The sequence below is a fragment of the Phalangium opilio genome, unplaced genomic scaffold (genome assembly GCF_054372755.1).
Source record: "Phalangium opilio isolate 3A_F unplaced genomic scaffold, DU_Popi_V2 ptg000037l_1, whole genome shotgun sequence".
NCBI lineage: Eukaryota > Metazoa > Arthropoda > Arachnida > Opiliones > Phalangiidae > Phalangium > Phalangium opilio.
Window position 1 is genome coordinate 2,531,261 of NW_028324160.1, and position 25,639 is coordinate 2,556,899.

Below are 25,639 nucleotides of genomic sequence, written 5' to 3' on the forward strand. Positions count from 1 at the left end.
CCCTTGCCGGACACTTGCGAAACAACTCCGCAACCAATGGAATACGTCATGCTACTCGACGACGCAAATTCCGGTCCAATCACCATCAAGGACATAAGAACAACGTTGGAAACAGACGACACTACCAAGCAACTACTGGACTTCATCAAAAATGGCTGGCCAAAGAATGTTCCGGACCATCTGAAGCTCTTCAGTTCACGAAGAAACGAGCTTACAGCCGTTTCTGGAATAATACTATGGCACAATCGAACGTACATTCCTGAGCGATACCGTCAGAAAGTACTGGAAGAGCTCCACGAAGGACATTTAGGCATGACCAAGACGAAACGATTAGCCAGAACTACCGTCTGGTGGCCAAACATCGATCAAGAAATTGAGAACTTGGTTTCAAATTGTCACGCCTGTCAGCAAAACCATCCAATGCCCAAAAACGTCACTACTCATTGGCCAAAAACTTCTGCTCCAATGGAACGAGTCCACATCGATTACCTCGGACCCGTCGATAAGAAAATGATACTGGTTTTCATCGACTCATACTCCAACTGGATAGAAGCGGTTTCAACAGAATCGACCACGTCCTCAACCACCATAGACATTCTGAGGGATATCTTCGCTCGCTACGGATTGCCGAAATGCCTCGTTTCAGACAACGGTACCAACTTCACTAGCGAAGAATTCAGACAGTTCACCAGCCAAAACGGTATAAAACACTTGACCACAGCGCCGTACCAACCATCCTCAAACGGACACGCAGAAAGAGCAGTCGCTACGGTCAAACACGGTCTTGCCAAGCTGACAGAAGGCTCCATGAAGACTCGCTTGGCGAAAATCTTGTTTGCCCATCGAAAATCACCCAACGAGGAAGGGAAGACGCCATCCTTCCTTTTCCTACATAGAGAGCTGCGTAGCCGTCTGGATTTGCTGAAACCTGTTCCTGCAACTGCAACCACTCCAGTACAGCAAGAGAAATTCGCAGTCAACAGGAAATTCCGTTCAGGTCAAGAAGTATGGGCGAAGAACTACGGACAGGGACCAAGTTGGTTCGAAGGATCTGTTTTGGGACCTATCGGCAGAGTCATGCTATCTGTTGCGACACCACTTGGAAACATACGCAGACACGTCAATCAAATAAGACCACGAGTTCCAAATGTTCCTACATCGTCCCTTACCAGCATCGGAGATTCTCCAGAAGCACAACCTCTGATCACGCTGCCACAACATTGGGAACCGGCGCCATCCTCGTCAGCAATCATACCGGCTATTTCCGTACCAACAAACCAAGCGGAGCAAGACACAAACTCTACGCTAAGAAGATCCTCAAGAACTACCAAAGCACCTGATCGCTTAACGTATTACCAGAAGTGACAGAAATTAAAACGGAGAGGGAAGTGTCGTATCCATAAAAAACTCTACTGCCGCTTTATTAAAAAACCCGACTCATCTACTATTTAGTTTTTTAGTCTAATTTACATTGTATAAATATCGGGTATTCCTTTTGTACACCACGCATTCACGGGTTAAACTTCTATTGTAAAGTTCTTATAATGACTAGCTGTTATTCAGTAATAAAGTATATTTAGCTTAAATCTCACTCGCAGTTACTTACATTCAACTACACAACAACCCTGTTCTTTCGATTAAAAATAATAACATATCTTTGGTCTAGCGGTTATCGCATTCGCCTCACTCCAAGAAGGCCACAGGTTCGAAACCGCGAAGTTTTTTTTTATTGGAACATGCAAATTTCTTTATAATTATCCGAACATTTGTGTCAAGGTCACATTATTTACATCCCCGTATCTCTAGTAGAACCTGAGTTACGAGCCTCCAAAATTTAGTCTAATGTTTTTCCTATGAAGGGGTTTGTTTGTTTACGATTAGCTTAATTACTCGACTACTGTTTGTCGTAGCCCTAATTCTTAGTATGGCTAGATGGGGGACAAATTGGTCTATAACATACTCAAAGGACATCCCCGTATCTCCAGTAGAAACAGAGTTACGAGCCTGCAAAGTTTATTTTCAAAAATCAAAAGTAACCTTCTAACAATAAGTGAGACAAAAAATAAGTTGACCACGATATTGAGGTAGCCTCAAGTTTAAAGCATCCTTGTATGGGGAGCAAAGAGTACTATAACATATCCAAAGGAGATCCCAGTATCTCTTGTAGAACAAGAGTTATGAGCCTCCAAAGTTTAGTGCAAAAATCATAAGTAACATAATAAAAATAAGTGAGACGATACCAAAGTTGACGAACATTTTGCTTAATATCTGGGCCCCTGTTTGTCGTAGCTCAATGTTTTTAGTATGGTTAGATGACAGACAAATTGGACTAAAACATACTCAAAGGACATCCCCGTATCTCCAGTAGAAACAGAGTTACGAGCCTGCAAAGTATAGTCTAATGCATTTCCTATGGAGGGGTTGTTTTTTTACGTTTAACTTAATTACTCGGCCCCTGTTTGTCGTAGCCCAACGTCTTTACTATGGTTAGATGGGGGACAATTTGGACTATAACATATCCTAGGGACATCCCCGTATCTCTAGTTGACACAGAGTTATGGGCCTGCAAAGTATAGTCTAATGCATTTCCTATGGACGGCATGTTTGTTTACGTTTAGCTTAATTACTCGGCCCCTGTTTGTCGTAGCTCAATGTTTTTAGTATGGTTAGATGGGGGACAATTTCGACTATATCATATCCTAAGGACATCCCCGTATCTAGTAGACACAGAGTTATGGGCCTGCAAAGTATAGTCTAATGCATTTCCTATGGACGGGTTGTTTGTTTACGTTTAGCTTAATTACTCGGCCCCTGTTTGTCGTAGCTCAATGTTTTTAGTATGGTTAGATGGGGGACAATTTGGACTATAACATATCCTAAGGACATCCCCGTATCTCTAGTAGACACAGAGTTATGGGCCTGCAAAATATAGTCTACTGCATTTCCTATGGACGGGTTGTTTGTTTACGTTTAGCTTAATTACTCGGCCCCTGTTGGTCGTAGCTCAATATTTTTATTATGGTTAGATGGGGGACAAATTGGACTATAACATACTCAAAGGACATCCCCGTATCTCCAGTAGAAACAGAGTTACGAGCCTGCAAAGTATAGTCTAATGCATTTTCTTTGGAGGGGTTTTTTGTTCACGTATTGCTTAATTACTTGACCCTGTTCATTCGATTAATAATAATAACATATCTTTAGTGTAGCGGTTATCGCATCCGCCTCACTCCCGGAAAGCCACAGGTTCAAAACCGCGAAGTTTTTTTTTATAATTATCCGAACATTTGTGTCAAGGTCACATTATTTACATCCCCGTATCTCTGGTAGAACCAGAGTTACGAGCCTCCAGAATTTTGACTTTTTACGCTACATCTGAGACCACACAATACCTCTTCCGGGCGGGCTCGAACCACGAACCTTTCGATTAACAGCTGAACGCGCTAACCATTGCGCCACTGAAGCCCAAAAATTAAATTTTCGTCAGGTATTGAGGTAAAACCTTGACTTTTTACTTCACATCTGAGACCTCACAACACCGCTCCCGGATGGGCTCGAACCACCAACCTTTCGGTTAACAGCCGAACGCGCTAACCATTCGCCACGGACGCCCAAAAATTAAATGGTCGTCAGGTATTGTGGAAAAACTTTGGCTATTTACGTTACATTTGAGATCCAAAAACACCGCTCCCGGGTGGGCACGAACCACCAACCTATTGGTTAACAGCCGAACGCGCTAACCATTGAGCCAAGGAAGATCAGAAATTAAATGGTTGTCACGTATTGTGGAAAAGTTTTGACTTTTAACGCAAGATCTGAGACCCCACAACACCTCTTCCGGGTGGGCTCGAACCACCAACCTTTCGATTAAGAGCTGGACGCGCTAATTACTGCGCCACGGAAGCCCAAAAATTAAATGTTCGTCAGGTATTGTGGAAAAGTTACGACTTTTCTCGCTACATCTGAGACGACACAACACCGCTCCCGGGAGGACTCGAACCACCAACCTTTCGGTTAACAGCTGAACGCGCTGACCATTGCGCCACTGAAGCCCAAAAATTAAATTTTCGTCAGGTATTGAGGTAAAACTTTGACTTTTTACTTCACATCCGAGACCTCACAACAGCGCTCCCGGATAGGCTCGAACCACCAACCTTTCGATTTACAGCCGAACGCGCTAACCATTGAGCCACGGAAGCTCAGAAAATAAATGGTTATCACGTATTATGGAAAAAGTTTGACTTTTCACGCTACATCTGAGACCTCACAACACCTCTCCCGGGTGGGCTCGAACCACCAACCTTTCGATTAACAGCTGAACGCGCTAACCATTGCGCCACGGAAGCCCAAATATTAAATGCTCGTCAGGTATTGTGGAAAAACTCTGACATTTTACGTTACATCTGAGACGTCACAACACCGCTCCCGGGAGGGCACGAACCACCAACCTTTCGGTTAACAGCCGAACGCGCTAACCATTCGCCACGGACGCCCAAAAATTAAATGTTCGTCAGGTATTGTGGAAAAACTCTGACATTTTACGTTATATCTGAGACGACACAACACCGCTCCCGGGAGGGCTCGAACCACCAACCTTTCGATTAACAGCTGAACGCGCTAACCATTGCGCCACGGAAGCCCAAATATTAAATGCTCGTCAGGTATTGTGGAAAAACTCTGACATTTTACGTTACATCTGAGACGTCACAACACCGCTCCCGGGAGGGCTCGAACCACCAACCTTTCGGTTAACAGCCGAACCCGCTAACCATTCGCCACGGACGCCCAAAAATTAAATGTTCGTCAGGTATTGTGGAAAAACTCTGACATTTTACCAATAGGTTGGTGGTTCGAGCCCTCCCGGGCGCGGTCTTGTGGGATCTCAAACGTAACGTAGAAAGCCAAAGTTTTTCCACAATACCTGACGACCATTTAATTTTTGGGCTTCCGTGGCGCAATGGTTAACGCGTTCGGCTGTTAACCAATAGGTTGGTTTTTCGAGCCCACCCGGGAGCGGTGTTGTGGGATCTCAAATGTAACGTAGAAAGCCAAAGTTTTTCCACAATACGTGACGACCATTTAATTTCTGAGCTTCCGTGGCTCAATGGTTAGCGCGTTCGGCTGTTAACCAATAGGTTGGTGGTTCGAGCCCATCCGGGAGCGGTGTTGTGAGGTCTCAGAAGTGACGTAAAAAGTCAAGGTTTTTTCCACAATACCTGACGAACATTTAATTCTTGGGCTTCCTTGGCGCAACGGTTAGCGCGTTCGGCTGTTAACCGAAAGGTTGGTGGTTCGAGCCCAACCGGGAGAGGTGTTGTAGGGTCTCAGATGTAACGTAATAAGTCATAACTTATCCACAATACCTGACGAGCATTTAATCTTTGGGCTTCCGTGGCGCAATGGTTAGCGCGTTCAGCTTTTAACCAATAGGGTGGTGGTTCGAGCCCACCCGGGAGCGGTGTTGTGGGATCTCATATGTAACGTAGAAAGCCAAAGTTTTGCCACAATACCTGACGACCATTAAATTTTTGGGCCTTCTTGGCGCAATTGTTAGTGCGTTCGGCTGTTAACCGAAAGGTTGGTGGTTCGAGCCTAACCGGAAGAGGTGTTGTAGGGTCTCAGATGTAACGTAAAAAGTCATAACTTATCTACAATACGTGACAACCATTTAATTTCTGAGCCTCCATGGCTCAATGGTTAGCGCGTTCGGCTGTTAACCAATAGGTTAGTGGTTCAAGCCCACCCGGGAGCGGCGTTGTGGGATCTCAAATGTAACGTAGAAAGCCAAAGTTTTTCCACAATACCTGACGATCATTTAATTTTTGGGCTTCCGTGGCGCAATGGTTAGGGCGTTCGGCTGTTAACCAATAGGTTGGTGGTTCGAGCCCTCCCGGGCGCGGTGTTGTGGGATCTCAAACGTAACGTAGAAAGCCAAAGTTTTTCCACAATACCTGACGACCATTTAATTTTTGGGCTTCCGTGGCGCAATGATTAGCGCGTTCAGCTGTTAATCGAAAGGTTGAAGGTTCGAGCCCAACCGGAAGAGGTGTTGTAGGGTCTCAGATGTAACGTAAAAAGTCATAACTTATCTACAATACCTGACAACCATTTAATTTCTGAGCTTCCGTGGCTCAAAGGTTAGCGCGTTCGGCTGTTAACCAATAGGTGTGTGGTTCGAGCCCATCCGGGAGCGGTGTTGAGACGTCTCAGATGTGACGTAAAAAGTCAAGGTTTTTTCCACAACACCTGACGACCATTTGAATTTTGGGCTTCCGTGGCGCAATGGTTAGCGCGTTCGGCTGTTAACCAATAGGTTGGTGGTTCGAGCCCATCCGGTAGCGGTGTTGTGAGGTCTCAGATGTAACGTAAAATGTCAGAGTTTTTCCACAATACCTGACGAACATTTAATTTTTGGGCTTCCGTGGCGCAATGGTCAGCGCGTTCAGCTGTTAACCGAAAGGTTGGTGGTTCGAGCCCATCCGGGAGCGGTGTTGTGACGTCTCAGATGTAACGTAAAATGTCAGAGTTTTTCCACAATACCTGACGAACATTTAATTTTTGGGCTTCCGTGGCGCAATGGTTAACGCGTTCGGCTGTTAACCAATAGGTTGGTTTTTCGAGCCCACCCGGGAACGGTGTTGTGGGATCTCAAATGTAACGTAGAAAGCCAAAGTTTTTCCACAATACGTGACGACCATTTAATTTCTGAGCTTCCGTGGCTCAATGGTTAGCGCGTTCGGCTGTTAACCAATAGGTTGGTGGTTCGAGCCCATCCGGGAGCGGTGTTGTGAGGTCTCAGAAGTGACGTAAAAAGTCAAGGTTTTTTCCACAATACCTGACGAACATTTAATTCTTGGGCTTCCTTGGCGCAACGGTTAGCGCGTTCGGCTGTTAACCGAAAGGTTGGTGGTTCGAGCCCAACCGGGAGAGGTGTTGTAGGGTCTCAGATGTAACGTAATAAGTCATAACTTATCCACAATACCTGACGAGCATTTAATCTTTGGGCTTCCGTGGCGCAATGGTTAGCGCGTTCAGCTTTTAACCAATAGGGTGGTGGTTCGAGCCCACCCGGGAGCGGTGTTGTGGGATCTCATATGTAACGTAGAAAGCCAAAGTTTTGCCACAATACCTGACGACCATTAAATTTTTGGGCCTTCTTGGCGCAATTGTTAGTGCGTTCGGCTGTTAACCGAAAGGTTGGTGGTTCGAGCCCAACCGGAAGAGGTGTTGTAGGGTCTCAGATGTAACGTAAAAAGTCATAACTTATCTACAATACGTGACAACCATTTAATTTCTGAGCCTCCGTGGCTCAATGGTTAGCGCGTTCGGCTGTTAACCAATAGGTTAGTGGTTCAAGCCCACCCGGGAGCGGCGTTGTGGGATCTCAAATGTAACGTAGAAAGCCAAAGTTTTTCCACAATACCTGACGATCATTTAATTTTTGGGCTTCCGTGGCGCAATGGTTAGGGCGTTCGGCTGTTAACCAATAGGTTGGTGGTTCGAGCCCTCCCGGGCGCGGTGTTGTGGGATCTCAAACGTAACGTAGAAAGCCAAAGTTTTTCCACAATACCTGACGACCATTTAATTTTTGGGCTTCCGTGGCGCAATGATTAGCGCGTTCAGCTGTTAATCGAAAGGTTGAAGGTTCGAGCCCAACCGGAAGAGGTGTTGTAGGGTCTCAGATGTAACGTAAAAAGTCATAACTTATCTACAATACCTGACAACCATTTAATTTCTGAGCTTCCGTGGCTCAAAGGTTAGCGCGTTCGGCTGTTAACCAATAGGTGTGTGGTTCGAGCCCATCCGGGAGCGGTGTTGTGACGTCTCAGATGTGACGTAAAAAGTCAAGGTTTTTTCCACAACACCTGACGACCATTTGAATTTTGGGCTTCCGTGGCGCAATGGTTAGCGCGTTCGGCTGTTAACCAATAGGTTGGTGGTTCGAGCCCATCCGGTAGCGGTGTTGTGAGGTCTCAGATGTAACGTAAAATGTCAGAGTTTTTCCACAATACCTGACGAACATTTAATTTTTGGGCTTCCGTGGCGCAATGGTCAGCGCGTTCAGCTGTTAACCGAAAGGTTGGTGGTTCGAGCCCATCCGGGAGCGGTGTTGTGACGTCTCAGATGTAACGTAAAATGTCAGAGTTTTTCCACAATACCTGACGAACATTTAATTTTTGGGCTTCCGTGGCGCAATTATTAGCGCGTTCAGCTGTTAATCGAAAGGTTGGTGGTTCGAGCCCACCCGGGAGCGGTGTTGTGGGATCTCAAATGTAACGTAGAAAACCAAAGTTTTTCCACAATACCTGACTACCATTTAATTTTTGGGCTTCCTTGGCGCAATGGTTAGCGCGTTCGGCTGTTAATCGAAAGGCTGGTGGTTCAAGCGCACCCGGAAGAGGTGTTGTGGGGTCTCAGATGTAGCGTAAAAAGTCAAAACTTATCCACAATACGTGACAACCATTTAATTTCTGAGCTTCCGTGGCTCAATGGTTAGCGCGTTCGGCTGTTAACCAATAGGTTGGTGGTTCGAGCCCACCCGGGAGCGGTGGTGTGGGATCTCAAATGTAACGTAGAAAGCCAAAGTTTTGCCACAATACCTGACGACCATTAAATTTTTGGGCTTCCTTGGCGCAATGGTTAGCGCGTTCGGCTGTTAACCGTAAGGTTGGTGGTTCGAGCCCAACCGGAAGAGGTGTTGTAGGGTCTCAGATGTAACGTAAAAAGTCATAACTTATCCACGATACCTGACAACCATTTGATTTCTGAGCTTCCTTGGCTCAAAGGTTAGCGCGTTCGGCTGATAACAAATAGGTTGATGGTTCGAGCCCATCCGGGAGCGGTGTTGTGAGGTCTCAGATGTGACGTAAAATGTCAAGGTTTTTTCCACAACACCTGACGACCATTTAATTTTTGGGCTTCCGTGGCGCAATGGTTAGCGCGTTCGGCTGTTAACCAATAGGTTGGTGGTTCGAGCCCATGCGGGAGCGGTGTTGTGAGGTCTCAGGTGTAACGTAAAATGTCAGAGTTTTTCCACCATACCTGACGAACATTTAATTTTTGGGCTTCCGTGGCGCAATGATTAGCGCGTTCAGCTGTTAATCGAAATTTTGAAGGTTCGAGCCCACCCGGGAGAGGTGTTGTGGGGTCTCAGATGTAGCGTAAAAAGTCAAAACTTTTCCACAATACGTGACAACCATTTAATTTCTGAGCTTCCGTGGCTCAATGGTGAGCGCGTTCGGCTGTTAACCAATAGGTTGGTGGTTCGAGCCCATCCGGGAGCGGTGTTGTGAGGTCTCAGATGTGAAGTAAAAAGTCAAAGTTTTACCTCAATACCTGACGACCATTTATTATTTGGCCTCCGTTGCGCAATGGTTAGCGCGTTCGGCTGTTAACCGAAAGGTTGGTGGTTCGAGCCCACCCGGGAGCGGTGTTGTGGGATCTCTAATGTAACGTAAAAAGCCAAAGTTTTTCCACAATACCTGACGACCATTTTTTTTGGGCGTCCGTGGCGCAATGGTTAGCGCGTTCGGCTGTTAACCGAAAGGTTGGTGGTTCGAGCCCATCCGGGAGCGGTGTTGTGACGTCTCAGATGTTACGTAAAATGTCAGAGTTTTTCCACAATACCTGACGAACTTTTAATTTTTGGGCTTCCGTGGCGCAATAATTAGCGCGTCCAGCTGTTAATCGAAAGGTTGGTGGTTCGAGCCCACCCGGGAGCGGTGTTGTGGGATCTCAAATGTAACGTAGAAAACCAAAGTTTTTCCACAATACCTGACTACCATTTAATTTTTGGGCTTCCTTGGCGCAATGGTTAGCGCGTTCGGCTGTTAACCGAAAGGATGGTGGTTCGAGCCCACCTGGGAGAAGTGTTGTAGGGTCTCAGATGTAACGTAAAAAGTCATAACTTATCCACAAAACCTAACAACCATTTAATTTCTGAGCTTCTGTGGCTCAATGGTTAGCGCGTTCGGCTGTTAACCAATTGGTTGGTGGTTCGAGCCCACCCGGGAGCGGTGTTTTTGGATCTCAAATGTAACATAAATAGCCAAAGTTTTTCCACAATACCTGACGACCATTTAATTTTTGGGCGTCCGTGGCGAATGGTTAGCGCGTTCGGCTGTTAACCGAAAGGTTGGTGGTTCGAGCCCATCCGGGAGCGGTGTTGTGAGGCCTCAGATGTGAAGTAAAATGTCAGAGTTTTTCCACAATACCTGACGAACATTTAATTTTTGGGCGTCCGTGGCGAATGGTTAGCGGGTTCGGCTGTTAACCGAAAGGTTGGTGGTTCGAGCCCACCCGGGAGCGGTGTTGTGGGATCTCAAATGTAACGTAGAAAACCAAAGTTTTTCCACAATACCTGACTACCATTTAATTTTTGGGCTTCCTTGGCGCAATGGTTAGCGCGTTCGGCTGTTAATCGAAAGGCTGGTGGTTCAAGCGCACCCGGAAGAGGTGTTGTGGGGTCTCAGATGTAGCGTAAAAAGTCAAAACTTATCCACAATACGTGACAACCATTTAATTTCTGAGCTTCCGTGGCTCAATGGTTAGCGCGTTCGGCTGTTAACCAATAGGTTGGTGGTTCGAGCCCACCCGGGAGCGGTGGTGTGGGATCTCAAATGTAACGTAGAAAGCCAAAGTTTTGCCACAATACCTGACGACCATTAAATTTTTGGGCTTCCTTGGCGCAATGGTTAGCGCGTTCGGCTGTTAACCGAAAGGTTGGTGGTTCGAGCCCAACCGGAAGAGGTGTTGTAGGGTCTCAGATGTAACGTAAAAAGTCATAACTTATCCACGATACCTGACAACCATTTGATTTCTGAGCTTCCGTGGCTCAAAGGTTAGCGCGTTCGGCTGATAACAAATAGGTTGATGGTTCGAGCCCATCCGGGAGCGGTGTTGTGAGGTCTCAGATGTGACGTAAAATGTCAAGGTTTTTTCCACAACACCTGACGACCATTTAATTTTTGGGCTTCCGTGGCGCAATGGTTAGCGCGTTCGGCTGTTAACCAATAGGTTGGTGGTTCGAGCCCATGCGGGAGCGGTGTTGTGAGGTCTCAGGTGTAACGTAAAATGTCAGAGTTTTTCCACCATACCTGACGAACATTTAATTTTTGGGCTTCCGTGGCGCAATGATTAGCGCGTTCAGCTGTTAATCGAAATTTTGAAGGTTCGAGCCCACCCGGGAGAGGTGTTGTGGGGTCTCAGATGTAGCGTAAAAAGTCAAAACTTTTCCACAATACGTGACAACCATTTAATTTCTGAGCTTCCGTGGCTCAATGGTGAGCGCGTTCGGCTGTTAACCAATAGGTTGGTGGTTCGAGCCCATCCGGGAGCGGTGTTGTGAGGTCTCAGATGTGAAGTAAAAAGTCAAAGTTTTACCTCAATACCTGACGACCATTTATTATTTGGCCTCCGTTGCGCAATGGTTAGCGCGTTCGGCTGTTAACCGAAAGGTTGGTGGTTCGAGCCCACCCGGGAGCGGTGTTGTGGGATCTCTAATGTAACGTAAAAAGCCAAGGTTTTTCCACAATACCTGACGACCATTTTTTTTTGGGCGTCCGTGGCGCAATGGTTAGCGCGTTCGGCTGTTAACCGAAAGGTTGGTGGTTCAAGCCCATCCGGGAGCGGTGTTGTGACGTCTCAGATGTTACGTAAAATGTCAGAGTTTTTCCACAATACCTGACGAACTTTTAATTTTTGGGCTTCCGTGGCGCAATAATTAGCGCGTCCAGCTGTTAATCGAAAGGTTGGTGGTTCGAGCCCACCCGGGAGCGGTGTTGTGGGATCTCAAATGTAACGTAGAAAACCAAAGTTTTTCCACAATACCTGACTACCATTTAATTTTTGGGCTTCCTTGGCGCAATGGTTAGCGCGTTCGGCTGTTAACCGAAAGGATGGTGGTTCGAGCCCACCTGGGAGAAGTGTTGTAGGGTCTCAGATGTAACGTAAAAAGTCATAACTTATCCACAAAACCTAACAACCATTTAATTTCTGAGCTTCTGTGGCTCAATGGTTAGCGCGTTCGGCTGTTAACCAATTGGTTGGTGGTTCGAGCCCACCCGGGAGCGGTGTTTTTGGATCTCAAATGTAACATAAATAGCCAAAGTTTTTCCACAATACCTGACGACCATTTAATTTTTGGGCGTCCGTGGCGAATGGTTAGCGCGTTCGGCTGTTAACCGAAAGGTTGGTGGTTCGAGCCCATCCGGGAGCGGTGTTGTGAGGCCTCAGATGTGAAGTAAAATGTCAGAGTTTTTCCACAATACCTGACGAACATTTAATTTTTGGGCGTCCGTGGCGAATGGTTAGCGGGTTCGGCTGTTAACCGAAAGGTTGGTGGTTCGAGCCCTCCCGGGAGCGGTGTTGTGACGTCTCAGATGTAACGTAAAATGTCAGAGTTTTTCCACAATACCTGACGAGCATTTAATATTTGGGCTTCCGTGGCGCAATGGTTAGCGCGTTCAGCTGTTAATCGAAAGGTTGGTGGTTCGAGCCCTCCCGGGAGCGGTGTTGTGTCGTCTCAGATATAACGTAAAATGTCAGAGTTTTTCCACAATACCTGACGAACATTTAATTTTTGGGCGTCCGTGGCGAATGGTTAGCGCGTTCGGCTGTTAACCGAAAGGTTGGTGGTTCGTGCCCTCCCGGGAGCGGTGTTGTGACGTCTCAGATGTAACGTAAAATGTCAGAGTTTTTCCACAATACCTGACGAGCATTTAATATTTGGGCTTCCGTGGCGCAATGGTTAGCGCGTTCAGCTGTTAATCGAAAGGTTGGTGGTTCGAGCCCACCCGGGAGAGGTGTTGTGAGGTCTCAGATGTAGCGTGAAAAGTCAAACTTTTTCCATAATACGTGATAACCATTTATTTTCTGAGCTTCCGTGGCTCAATGGTTAGCGCGTTCGGCTGTAAATCGAAAGGTTGGTGGTTCGAGCCCATCCGGGAGCGCTGTTGTGAGGTCTCGGATGTGAAGTAAAAAGTCAAAGTTTTACCTCAATACCTGACGAAAATTTAATTTTTGGGCTTCAGTGGCGCAATGGTCAGCGCGTTCAGCTGTTAACCGAAAGGTTGGTGGTTCGAGTCCTCCCGGGAGCGGTGTTGTGTCGTCTCAGATGTAGCGAGAAAAGTCGTAACTTTTCCACAATACCTGACGAACATTTAATTTTTGGGCTTCCGTGGCGCAGTAATTAGCGCGTCCAGCTCTTAATCGAAAGGTTGGTGGTTCGAGCCCACCCGGAAGAGGTGTTGTGGGGTCTCAGATCTTGCGTTAAAAGTCAAAACTTTTCCACAATACGTGACAACCATTTAATTTCTGATCTTCCTTGGCTCAATGGTTAGCGCGTTCGGCTGTTAACCAATAGGTTGGTGGTTCGTGCCCACCCGGGAGCGGTGTTTTTGGATCTCAAATGTAACGTAAATAGCCAAAGTTTTTCCACAATACCTGACGACCATTTAATTTTTGGGCGTCCGTGGCGAATGGTTAGCGCGTTCGGCTGTTAACCGAAAGATTGGTGGTTCGAGCCCATCCGGGAGCGGTGTTGTGAGGTCTCAGATGTGAAGTAAAAAGTCAAGGTTTTACCTCAATACCTGACGAAAATTTAATTTTTGGGCTTCAGTGGCGCAATGGTCAGCGCGTTCAGCTGTTAACCGAAAGGTTGGTGGTTCGAGCCCTCCCGGGAGCGGTGTTGTGACGTCTCAGATGTAACGTAAAATGTCAGAGTTTTTCCACAACACCTGACGAACATTTAACTTTTGGGCTTCCGTGGCGCAATGGTTAGCGCGTTCAGCTGTTAATCGAAAGGTTCGTGGTTCGAGCCCGCCCGGAAGAGGTATTGTGTGGTCTCAGATGTAGCGTAAAAAGTCAAAATTCTGGAGGCTCGTAACTCTGGTTCTACCAGAGATACGGGGATGTAAATAATGTGACCTTGACACAAATGTTCGGATAATTATAAAAAAAAACTTCGCGGTTTTGAACCTGTGGCTTTCCGGGAGTGAGGCGGATGCGATAACCGCTACACTAAGATATGTTATTATTATTAATCGAATGAACAGGGTCAAGTAATTAAGCAATACGTGAACAAAAAAAACCCTCCATAGAAAATGCATTAGACTATACTTTGCAGGCTCGTAACTCTGTTTCTACTGGAGATACGGGGATGTCCTTTGAGTATGTTATAGTCCAATTTGTCCCCCATCTAACCATAATAAAAATATTGAGCTACGACCAACAGGGGCCGAGTAATTAAGCTAAACGTAAACAAACAACCCGTCCATAGGAAATGCAGTAGACTATATTTTGCAGGCCCATAACTCTGTGTCTACTAGAGATACGGGGATGTCCTTAGGATATGTTATAGTCCAAATTGTCCCCCATCTAACCATACTAAAAACATTGAGCTACGACAAACAGGGGCCGAGTAATTAAGCTAAACGTAAACAAACAACCCGTCCATAGGAAATGCATTAGACTATACTTTGCAGGCCCATAACTCTGTGTCTACTAGATATGGGGATGTCCTTAGGATATGATATAGTCGAAATTGTCCCCCATCTAACCATACTAAAAACATTGAGCTACGACAAACAGGGGCCGAGTAATTAAGCTAAACGTAAACAAACATGCCGTCCATAGGAAATGCATTAGACTATACTTTGCAGGCCCATAACTCTGTGTCAACTAGAGATACGGGGATGTCCCTAGGATATGTTATAGTCCAAATTGTCCCCCATCTAACCATAGTAAAGACGTTGGGCTACGACAAACAGGGGCCGAGTAATTAAGTTAAACGTAAAAAAACAACCCCTCCATAGGAAATGCATTAGACTATACTTTGCAGGCTCCTAACTCTGTTTCTACTGGAGATACGGGGATGTCCTTTGAGTATGTTTTAGTCCAATTTGTCTGTCATCTAACCATACTAAAAACATTGAGCTACGACAAACAGGGGCCGAGATATTAAGCAAAATGTTCGTCAACTTTGGTATCGTCTCACTTATTTTTATTATGTTACTTATGATTTTTGCACTAAACTTTGGAGGCTCATAACTCTTGTTCTACAAGAGATACTGGGATCTCCTTTGGATATGTTATAGTACTCTTTGCTCCCCATACAAGGATGCTTTAAACTTGAGGCTACCTCAATATCGTGGTCAACTTATTTTTTGTCTCACTTATTGTTAGAAGGTTACTTTTGATTTTTGAAAATAAACTTTCAGGCTCGTAACTCTGTTTCTACTGGAGATACGGGGATGTCCTTTGAGTATGTTATAGACCAATTTGTCCCCCATCTAGCCATACTAAGAATTAGGGCTACGACAAACAGTAGTCGAGTAATCAAGCTAATCGTAAACAAACAAACCCCTTCATAGGAAATACATTAGACTAAATTTTGGAGGCTCGTAACTCTGGTTCTACTAGAGATACGGGGATGTAAATAATGTGACCTTGACACAAATGTTCGGATAATTATAAAGAAATTTGCATGTTCCAATAAAAAATAACTTCGCGGTTTCGAACCTGTGGCCTTCTTGGAGTGAGGCGAATGCGATAACCGCTAGACCAAAGATATGTTATTATTTTTAATCGAAAGAACAGGGTTGTTGTGTAGTTGAATGTAAGTAACTGCGAGTGAGATTTAAGCTAAATATACTTTATTACTGAATAACAGCTAGTCATTATAAGAACTTTACAATAGAAGTTTAACCCGTGAATGCGTGGTGTACAAAAGGAATACCCGATATTTATACAATGTAAATTAGACTAAAAAACTAAATAGTAGATGAGTCGGGTTTTTTAATAAAGCGGCAGTAGAGTTTTTTATGGATACGACACTTCCCTCTCCGTTTTAATTTCTGTCACTTCTGGTAATACGTTAAGCGATCAGGTGCTTTGGTAGTTCTTGAGGATCTTCTTAGCGTAGAGTTTGTGTCTTGCTCCGCTTGGTTTGTTGGTACGGAAATAGCCGGTATGATTGCTGACGAGGATGGCGCCGGTTCCCAATGTTGTGGCAGCGTGATCAGAGGTTGTGCTTCTGGAGAATCTCCGATGCTGGTAAGGGACGATGTAGGAACATTTGGAACTCGTGGTCTTATTTGATTGACGTGTCTGCGTATGTTTCCAAGTGGTGTCGCAACAGATAGCATGACTCTGCCGATAGGTCCCAAAACAGATCCTTCGAACCAACTTGGTCCCTGTCCGTAGTTCTTCGCCCATACTTCTTACTTTTAATGAGTGTTTTATAGGGAATTAAGCTGAATTCGGTCAAAAATTTCTCCTGAAAAAAATGCATTCAAAAAAGTACCGAAAAAATCGCATGTTTTTCTTCTTCAAGATACAAAATCCGTGACAACGATTTCTTATTGAAAAATTTAATTTTAACAGTTTTTTGATTGAATATCGTTACATTTGCTTGAATTAAAGCAAAAAGTATAAAAATAATGCTTTCAGTGAACATATTTGAAAATAGTGAAGAAATACTCAAAGTATGCTTCTTTGGCCGTGAAACGTCGATTTTGAAAATATTATTAAAAATCGAGGTTAATTTTTAATTATTGTTCAATCGAGATGAAATCACTTTCAATGAGTGTTTTATAGGGAATTAAGCTGAATTCGGTCAAAAATTTCTCCAGAATAAAATTCATTCAAAAAAGTACCGAAAAAATCGCAGGTTTTTCTTCTTCAAGACACAAAATCCGTGAATACGATTTCTTATTGCAAAATTGAATTTTAACAGTTTTTTGAATGAATATCGTTACATTTGCTTGAATTAAAGCAAAAAGTATAAAAATAATGGTTTCAGTGGTTATTTTTGAAAATAGTGAAGAAATACTCAAAGTAAGCTTCTTTGGCCGTGAAACGTCGATTTTGAAAATGTTATTAAAAATCGAGGTAAATTTTTAATTATTGTTCAATCGAGATGAAATCACTTTCAATGAGTGTTTTATAGGGAATTAAGCTGAATTCGGTCAAAAATTTCTCCAGAAAAAAATGCATTCAAAAGTGTACCGAAAAAATCGCATGTTTTTTTTCTTCAAGATACAAAATCCGTGACAACGATTTCTTATTGCAAAATTGAATTTTAACAGTTTTTTGAATGAATATCGTTACATTTGCTTGAATTAAAGCAAAAAGTATAAAAATAATGGTTTCAGTGGTTATTTTTGAAAATAGTGAAGAAATACTCAAAATATGCTTCTTTGGCCGTGAAACGTCGATTTTGAAAATGTTATTAAAAATCGAGGTACATTTTTATTTATTGTTCAATCGAGATGAAATCACTTTTAATGAGTGTTTTATAGGGAATTAAGCTGAATTCGGTCAAAAATTTCTCCTGAAAAAAATGCATTCAAAAAAGTACCGAAAAAATCGCATGTTTTTCTTCTTCAAGATACAAAATCCGTGACAACGATTTCTTATTGAAAAATTTAATTTTAACAGTTTTTTGATTGAATATCGTTACATTTGCTTGAATTAAAGCAAAAAGTATAAAAATAATGCTTTCAGTGAACATATTTGAAAATAGTGAAGAAATACTCAAAGTAAGCTTCTTTGGCCGTGAAACGTCGATTTTGAAAATGTTATTAAAAATCGAGGTAAATTTTTAATTATTGTTCAATCGAGATGAAATCACTTTCAATGAGTGTTTTATAGGGAATTAAGCTGAATTCGGTCAAAAATTTCTCCAGAAAAAAATGCATTCAAAAGTGTACCGAAAAAATCGCATGTTTTTTTTCTTCAAGATACAAAATCCGTGACAACGATTTCTTATTGCAAAATTGAATTTTAACAGTTTTTTGAATGAATATCGTTACATTTGCTTGAATTAAAGCAAAAAGTATAAAAATAATGGTTTCAGTGGTTATTTTTGAAAATAGTGAAGAAATACTCAAAATATGCTTCTTTGGCCGTGAAACGTCGATTTTGAAAATGTTATTAAAAATCGAGGTACATTTTTATTTATTGTTCAATCGAGATGAAATCACTTTTAATGAGTGTTTTATAGGGAATTAAGCTGAATTCGGTCAAAAATTTCTCCTGAAAAAAATGCATTCAAAAAAGTACCGAAAAAATCGCATGTTTTTCTTCTTCAAGATACAAAATCCGTGACAACGATTTCTTATTGAAAAATTTAATTTTAACAGTTTTTTGATTGAATATCGTTACATTTGCTTGAATTAAAGCAAAAAGTATAAAAATAATGCTTTCAGTGAACATATTTGAAAATAGTGAAGAAATACTCAAAGTAAGCTTCTTTGGCCGTGAAACGTCGATTTTGAAAATGTTATTAAAAATCGAGGTAAATTTTTAATTATTGTTCAATCGAGATGAAATCACTTTCAATGAGTGTTTTATAGGGAATTAAGCTGAATTCGGTCAAACATTTCTCCAGAAAAAAATGCATTCAAAAGTGTACCGAAAAAATCGCATGTTTTTTTTCTTCAAGATACAAAATCCGTGACAACGATTTCTTATTGAAAATTGAATTTTAACAGTTTGTTGAATGAATATCGTTACATTTGCTTGAATTAACGCAAAAATTACAAAAATAATGGTTTCAGTGGTTATATTTGAAAACAGTGAACAAATACTCAAAATGTTTTTCTTAGGCCGAGTTACGTCGATTTTGAAAATGTTTTTAAAAATCGAGGTACATTTTTATTTATTGTTCAATCGAGATGAAATCACTTTTAATGAGTGTTTTATAGGGAATTAAGCTGAATTCGGTCAAAAATTTCTCCTGAAAAAAATGCATTCAAAAAAGTACCGAAAAAATCGCATGTTTTTCTTCTTCAAGATACAAAATCCGTGACAACGATTTCTTATTGAAAAATTTAATTTTAACAGTTTTTTGATTGAATATCGTTACATTTGCTTGAATTAAAGCAAAAAGTATAAAAATAATGCTTTCAGTGAACATATTTGAAAATAGTGAAGAAATACTCAAAGTATGCTTCTTTGGCCGTGAAACGTCGATTTTGAAAATATTATTAAAAATCGAGGTTAATTTTTAATTATTGTTCAATCGAGATGAAATCACTTTCAATGAGTGTTTTATAGGGAATTAAGCTGAATTCGGTCAAAAATTTCTCCAGAATAAAATTCATTCAAAAAAGTACCGAAAAAATCGCAGGTTTTTCTTCTTCAAGACACAAAATCCGTGAATACGATTTCTTATTGCAAAATTGAATTTTAACAGTTTTTTGAATGAATATCGTTACATTTGCTTGAATTAAAGCAAAAAGTATAAAAATAATGGTTTCAGTGGTTATTTTTGAAAATAGTGAAGAAATACTCAAAATATGCTTCTTTGGCCGTGAAACGTCGATTTTGAAAATGTTATTAAAAATCGAGGTACATTTTTATTTATTGTTCAATCGAGATGAAATCACTTTTAATGAGTGTTTTATAGGGAATTAAGCTGAATTCGGTCAAAAATTTCTCCTGAAAAAAATGCATTCAAAAAAGTACCGAAAAAATCGCATGTTTTTCTTCTTCAAGATACAAAATCCGTGACAACGATTTCTTATTGAAAAATTTAATTTTAACAGTTTTTTGATTGAATATCGTTACATTTGCTTGAATTAAAGCAAAAAGTATAAAAATAATGCTTTCAGTGAACATATTTGAAAATAGTGAAGAAATACTCAAAGTAAGCTTCTTTGGCCGTGAAACGTCGATTTTGAAAATGTTATTAAAAATCGAGGTAAATTTTTAATTATTGTTCAATCGAGATGAAATCACTTTCAATGAGTGTTTTATAGGGAATTAAGCTGAATTCGGTCAAACATTTCTCCAGAAAAAAATGCATTCAAAAGTGTACCGAAAAAATCGCATGTTTTTTTTCTTCAAGATACAAAATCCGTGACAACGATTTCTTATTGAAAATTGAATTTTAACAGTTTGTTGAATGAATATCGTTACATTTGCTTGAATTAACGCAAAAATTACAAAAATAATGGTTTCAGTGGTTATATTTGAAAACAGTGAACAAATACTCAAAATGTTTTTCTTAGGCCGAGTTACGTCGATTTTGAAAATGTTTTTAAAAATCGAGGTACATTTTTATTTATTGTTCAATCGAGATGAAATCACTTTTAATGAGTGTTTTATAGGGAATTAAGCTGAATTCGGTCAAAAATTTCTCCTGAAAAAAATGCATTCAAAAAAGTACCGAAAAAATCGCATGTTTTTCTTCTTCAAGATACAAAATCCGTGACAACGATTTCTTATTGAAAAATTTAATTTTAACAGTTTTTTGATTGAATATCGTTACATTTGCTTGAATTAAAGCAAAAAGTATAAAAATAATGCTTTCAGTGAACATATTTGAAAATAGTGAAGAAATACTCAAAGTATGCTTCTTTGGCCGTGAAACGTCGATTTTGAAAATATTATTAAAAATCGAGGTTAATTTTTAATTATTGTTCAATCGAGATGAAATCACTTTCAATGAGTGTTTTATAGGGAATTAAGCTGAATTCGGTCAAAAATTTCTCCAGAATAAAATTCATTCAAAAAAGTACCGAAAAAATCGCAGGTTTTTCTTCTTCAAGACACAAAATCCGTGAATACGATTTCTTATTGCAAAATTGAATTTTAACAGTTTTTTGAATGAATATCGTTACATTTGCTTGAATTAAAGCAAAAAGTATAAAAATAATGGTTTCAGTGGTTATTTTTGAAAATAGTGAAGAAATACTCAAAATATGCTTCTTTGGCCGTGAAACGTCGATTTTGAAAATGTTATTAAAAATCGAGGTACATTTTTATTTATTGTTCAATCGAGATGAAATCACTTTTAATGAGTGTTTTATAGGGAATTAAGCTGAATTCGGTCAAAAATTTCTCCTGAAAAAAATGCATTCAAAAAAGTACCGAAAAAATCGCATGTTTTTCTTCTTCAAGATACAAAATCCGTGACAACGATTTCTTATTGAAAAATTTAATTTTAACAGTTTTTTGATTGAATATCGTTACATTTGCTTGAATTAAAGCAAAAAGTATAAAAATAATGCTTTCAGTGAACATATTTGAAAATAGTGAAGAAATACTCAAAGTAAGCTTCTTTGGCCGTGAAACGTCGATTTTGAAAATGTTATTAAAAATCGAGGTAAATTTTTAATTATTGTTCAATCGAGATGAAATCACTTTCAATGAGTGTTTTATAGGGAATTAAGCTGAATTCGGTCAAACATTTCTCCTGAAAAAAATGCATTCAAAAAAGTACCGAAAAAATCGCATGTTTTTTTTCTTCAAGATACAAAATCCGTGACAACGATTTCTTATTGAAAATTGAATTTTAACAGTTTGTTGAATGAATATCGTTACATTTGCTTGAATTAACGCAAAAATTACAAAAATAATGGTTTCAGTGGTTATATTTGAAAACAGTGAACAAATACTCAAAATGTTTTTCTTAGGCCGAGTTACGTCGATTTTGAAAATGTTTTTAAAAATCGAGGTACATTTTTATTTATTGTTCAATCGAGATGAAATCACTTTTAATGAGTGTTTTATAGGGAATTAAGCTGAATTCGGTCAAAAATTTCTCCTGAAAAAAATGCATTCAAAAAAGTACCGAAAAAATCGCATGTTTTTCTTCTTCAAGATACAAAATCCGTGACAACGATTTCTTATTGAAAAATTTAATTTTAACAGTTTTTTGATTGAATATCGTTACATTTGCTTGAATTAAAGCAAAAAGTATAAAAATAATGCTTTCAGTGAACATATTTGAAAATAGTGAAGAAATACTCAAAGTAAGCTTCTTTGGCCGTGAAACGTCGATTTTGAAAATGTTATTAAAAATCGAGGTAAATTTTTAATTATTGTTCAATCGAGATGAAATCACTTTCAATGAGTGTTTTATAGGGAATTAAGCTGAATTCGGTCAAAAATTTCTCCAGAAAAAAATGCATTCAAAAGTGTACCGAAAAAATCGCATGTTTTTTTTCTTCAAGATACAAAATCCGTGACAACGATTTCTTATTGCAAAATTGAATTTTAACAGTTTTTTGAATGAATATCGTTACATTTGCTTGAATTAAAGCAAAAAGTATAAAAATAATGGTTTCAGTGGTTATTTTTGAAAATAGTGAAGAAATACTCAAAATATGCTTCTTTGGCCGTGAAACGTCGATTTTGAAAATGTTATTAAAAATCGAGGTACATTTTTATTTATTGTTCAATCGAGATGAAATCACTTTTAATGAGTGTATTATAGGGAATTAAGCTGAATTCGGTCAAAAATTTCTCCTGAAAAAAATGCATTCAAAAAAGTACCGAAAAAATCGCATGTTTTTCTTCTTCAAGATACAAAATCCGTGACAACGATTTCTTATTGAAAAATTTAATTTTAACAGTTTTTTGATTGAATATCGTTACATTTGCTTGAATTAAAGCAAAAAGTATAAAAATAATACTTTCAGTGAACATATTTGAAAATAGTGAAGAAATACTCAAAGTAAGCTTCTTTGGCCGTGAAACGTCGATTTTGAAAATGTTATTAAAAATCGAGGTAAATTTTTAATTATTGTTCAATCGAGATGAAATCACTTTCAATGAGTGTTTTATAGGGAATTAAGCTGAATTCGGTCAAACATTTCTCCAGAAAAAAATGCATTCAAAAGTGTACCGAAAAAATCGCATGTTTTTTTTCTTCAAGATACAAAATCCGTGACAACGATTTCTTATTGAAAATTGAATTTTAACAGTTTGTTGAATGAATATCGTTACATTTGCTTGAATTAACGCAAAAATTACAAAAATAATGGTCTCAGTGGTTATATTTGAAAACAGTGAACAAATACTCAAAATGTTTTTCTTAGGCCGAGTTACGTCGATTTTGAAAATGTTTTTAAAAATCGAGGTACATTTTTATTTATTGTTCAATCGAGATGAAATCACTTTTAATGAGTGTTTTATAGGGAATTAAGCTGAATTCGGTCAAAAATTTCTCCTGAAAAAAATGCATTCAAAAAAGTACCGAAAAAATCGCATGTTTTTCTTCTTCAAGATACAAAATCCGTGACAACGATTTCTTATTGAAAAATTTAATTTTAACAGTTTTTTGATTGAATATCGTTACATTTGCTTGAATTAAAGCAAAAAGTATAAAAATAATGCTTTCAGTGAACATATTTGAAAATAGTGAAGAAATACTCAAAGTAAGCTTCTTTGGCCGTGAAACGTCGATTTTGAAAATGTTATTAAAAATCGAGGTAAATTTTTAATTATTGTTCAATCGAGATGAAATCACTTTCAATGAGTGTTTTATAGGGAATTAAGCTGAATTCGGTCAAAAATTTCTCCAGAAAAAAATGCATTCAAAAGTGTACCGAAAAAATCGCATGTTTTTTTTCTTCAAGATACAAAATCCGTGACAACGATTTCTTATTGCAAAATTGAATTTTAACAGTTTTTTGAATGAATATCGTTACATTTGCTTGAATTAAAGCAAAAAGTATAAAAATAATGGTTTCAGTGGTTATTTTTGAAAATAGTGAAGAAATACTCAAAGTATGCTTCTTTGGCCGTGAAACGTCGATTTTGAAAATGTTATTAAAAATCGAGGTAAATTTTTAATTATTGTTCAATCGAGATGAAATCACTTTCAATGAGTGTTTTATAGGGAATTAAGCTGAATTCGGTCAAACATTTCTCCAGAAAAAAATGCATTCAAAAGTGTACCGAAAAAATCGCATGTTTTTTTTCTTCAAGATACAAAATCCGTGACAACGATTTCTTATTTAAAATTGAATTTTAACAGTTTGTTGAATGAATATCGTTACATTTGCTTGAATTAACGCAAAAATTACAAAAATAATGGTTTCAGTGGTTATATTTGAAAACAGTGAAGAAATACTCAAAATATGCTTCTTTGGCCGTGAAACGTCGATTTTGAAAATGTTATTAAAAATCGAGGTACATTTTTATTTATTGTTCAATCGAGATGAAATCACTTTTAATGAGTGTTTTATAGGGTCAAAAATTTCTCCAGAAAAAAATGCATTCAAAAAAGTACCGAAAAAATCGCATGTTTTTCTTCTTCAAGACACAAAATCCGTGAATACGATTTCTTACTGAAAATTGAATTTTAACAGTTTTTTGAATGAATATCGTTACATTGCTTGAATTAAAGCAAAAAGTATAAAAATAATGGTTTCAATGAATATATTTGAAAATAGTGAAGAAATACTCAAAGTATGCTTCTTTGGCCGTGAAACGTCGATTTTGAAAATGTTATTAAAAATCGAGGTAAATTTTTAATTATTGTTCAATCGAGATGAAATCACTTTCAATGAGTGTTTTATAGGGAATTAAGCTGAATTCTCCAGAAAAAAATGCATTTAAAAGTGTACCGAAAAAATCGCATGTTTTTTTTCTTCAAGATACAAAATCCGTGACAACGATTTCTTATTGCAAAATTGAATTTTAACAGTTTTTTGAATGAATATCGTTACATTTGCTTGAATTAAAGCAAAAAGTATAAAAATAATGGTTTCAGTGGTTATTTTCAAAAAAGTACCGAAAAAAATCGCATGTTTTTCTTCTTCAAGATACAAAATCCGTGACAACGATTTCTTATTGCAAAATTGAATTTTAACAGTTTTTTTGAATGAATATCGTTACATTTGCTTGAATTAAAGCAAAAAGTATAAAAATAATGCTTTCAGTGAACATATTTGAAAATAGTGAAGAAATACTCAAAGTATGCTTCTTTGGCCGTGAAACGTCGATTTTGAAAATATTATTAAAAATCGAGGTAAATTTTTAATTATTGTTCAATCGAGATGAAATCACTTTCAATGAGTGTTTTATAGGGAATTAAGCTGAATTCTCCAGAAAAAAATGCATTCAAAAGTGTACCGAAAAAATCGCATGTTTTTTTTCTTCAAGATACAAAATCCGTGACAACGATTTCTTATTGCAAAATTGAATTTTAACAGTTTTTTGAATGAATATCGTTACATTTGCTTGAATTAAAGCAAAAAGTATAAAAATAATGGTTTCAGTGGTTATTTTTGAAAATAGTGAAGAAATACTCAAAGTATGCTTCTTTGGCCGTGAAACGTCGATTTTGAAAATGTTATTAAAAATCGAGGTAAATTTTTAATTATTGTTCAATCGAGATGAAATCACTTTCAATGAGTGTTTTATAGGGAATTAAGCTGAATTCGGTCAAACATTTCTCCAGAAAAAAATGCATTCAAAAGTGTACCGAAAAAATCGCATGTTTTTTTTCTTCAAGATACAAAATCCGTGACAACGATTTCTTATTTAAAATTGAATTTTAACAGTTTGTTGAATGAATATCGTTACATTTGCTTGAATTAACGCAAAAATTACAAAAATAATGGTTTCAGTGGTTATATTTGAAAACAGTGAAGAAATACTCAAAATATGCTTCTTTGGCCGTGAAACGTCGATTTTGAAAATGTTATTAAAAATCGAGGTACATTTTTATTTATTGTTCAATCGAGATGAAATCACTTTTAATGAGTGTTTTATAGGGTCAAAAATTTCTCCAGAAAAAAATGCATTCAAAAAAGTACCGAAAAAATCGCATGTTTTTCTTCTTCAAGACACAAAATCCGTGAATACGATTTCTTACTGAAAATTGAATTTTAACAGTTTT

The 25,639-nt window shown here is 39.0% G+C and overlaps 2 non-coding genes across 2 annotated transcripts; one reads left to right on the plus strand and one right to left on the minus strand.

Moving 5' to 3' along the window:
• Positions 1-4,126: 4,126 nt before the first annotated feature.
• On the minus strand, positions 4,127-4,199 carry TRNAY-GUA (transfer RNA tyrosine (anticodon GUA)). Its single transcript has one exon. It is a non-coding gene; the product is annotated as a tRNA-Tyr (tRNA).
• An 8,678-nt stretch (positions 4,200-12,877) lies between these two features.
• TRNAY-GUA (transfer RNA tyrosine (anticodon GUA)) lies at positions 12,878-12,950 on the plus strand. The gene has a single exon. It is a non-coding gene; the product is annotated as a tRNA-Tyr (tRNA).
• Positions 12,951-25,639: the final 12,689 nt, after the last annotated feature.